The sequence below is a fragment of the Lepisma saccharinum genome, chromosome 9 (genome assembly GCF_977018435.1).
Source record: "Lepisma saccharinum chromosome 9, izLepSacc3.1, whole genome shotgun sequence".
In the NCBI taxonomy this organism is placed as follows: Eukaryota; Metazoa; Arthropoda; class Insecta; order Zygentoma; family Lepismatidae; genus Lepisma; species Lepisma saccharinum.
This window is the reverse complement of record NC_139237.1, coordinates 10,186,117-10,188,025: the sequence shown is the minus strand read 5'-3', so window position 1 is coordinate 10,188,025 and position 1,909 is coordinate 10,186,117.

The window sequence follows — 1,909 nt, the reverse complement described above, 5'->3', positions numbered from 1 at the left end:
CGCGGGGGGTGTTTTTTATTCCGCGAGTTGTTTCAACCAAGTGGTTGAGGGTTCGATTCCCAATGTTGGTGAAAATTGGATATTCAATTGTATTTGTTTAAAAGTTCCGATTAGCTTTTTTGTGCACAAAGAGAAAATGAACAAATTGGAAATAGGATGTTTATGCTGTAATGAAAAGGTCCCGGGTTCGATTCACAATGTCAAATTGGCTGATAATGATGTTGTTGTTTTTTTTTTAAAAAAAAAGAAGTGTGTTGAGTCCCCATTAGTATTTAGGCAGGAACAGATATTAAAAATCAAAACAAAATGCCTTTTGATTACAACGCAAAGACTTTACCGCTAATGTATAAAGATAAATTAGAATCTGTTGTTTTGCCGTGTGGGGCCCCCAGTACCGATTAGCTTAAATGCATAAAGAGTAGGTAAAATAAGCAAGATGGCCGTCACTATTGTTTTGTGATCAAAGAGGAGTCACAGGTTCGATTCAATCAAAGGAGGCAAGATTCTGTTTCAATTCCATGTAAAAGTCTAAAGTTATGTTTCGATTAACCTCAATGCATAAAGAGGAATTAAACAAAAACAAGCAAAATGGCGACAGATGTGATAAAAGAAAAATTGAATTAGTTTTTTATAGTGACAAGAAAAAATAGCGAATCATTGTTAGAAATAGAATGAAAATAAATATACTTGCCTTTGCGTGTCCAGCGCTGTGCAGAAAAGCTCTCATGCTTTATCTCCGACAAATCCACAATACACATTTTTTTTTATTGTATAGTTAATTATTAATGTTGTTATTAACACAGATTCTTACCAGTGTGAAGAAAAGCTCTCATGCTTTATCTCCGACAAATTCACAATACACACCTTTTCATTATATAGTTAATTATTATTGTTGTTATTAACACCGAGTTTTACCAGTGTGAAGAAAAGCTTTCATGCTTTATCTTCGACAAGTCCACAACACACACTTTTTCATTATATAGTTAATTATTAATGTTGTTATTAACGATTGTTACCAGTAAAAATATAAACCATGAGGATTTTTAAAAGGGTGATAAGTGAAAAAAGCAAAGACATATATTTTATCCCTGTTTATTACCAATATTTACAAAATTGAAAAGAGCCGCACACACACACACACACACACACACACACACACACACATACATATGTAAAATGTTTATATTGTGTCACCAGTTTATCAGCATGTTATTTAACAAGTTTTTATTCTTCAAGTTTGTTCACTCACCAACATAAGGAATTGTGTCACTATCATATCCATTTTCTGCTGCAACCACTGAATTAAAATGTTTCACTATTTTTTCCACAAGCATGTTCTCGCAAAAAACAAACACTTCTTTGGAAAGTCTTTTTCCGTCGATGTTTTGTATAGACAAAGGCTCAGGTTTTGTACATCCATGTAGATGGGAAAGCACAAACTTCTCCTTATTACATGCATGGACAGGGGAAATATCTGTGCAACCGAAACATTGTTCGCGAAGGTCGAGAATGCAAGATTCCACACAGTTTCCAAAATATGATTTCAGATACGGCGACACTGTTTCACACATAACTTTCGCATGCTCGATGCACACAAATATCTTCATAAAGTTCCGCCACGAACTTTCTGCGATCAACACTATCTCCAGGGAACCGTAAGCTGGTTTCTTCCTTATAATGATCTGACGGCGATTGTACAGTGTGGTTATCAGCAATTCATGTTGCTCACTTAGTGGGTAGGAAACACGAGGCTGCTCACCTGGAATAGCGATGTAATTGTCGATTACTGGAAACAATTCCTGAAGAGCGTGCCACTCCTGTAACTGTAGTTCAACACCGGCCGCCCCGCTTCTGTGTAGCCTGACCACAGGTTGGAAATCCAGATGAGAGGAAAGTCCGATTGAGATAA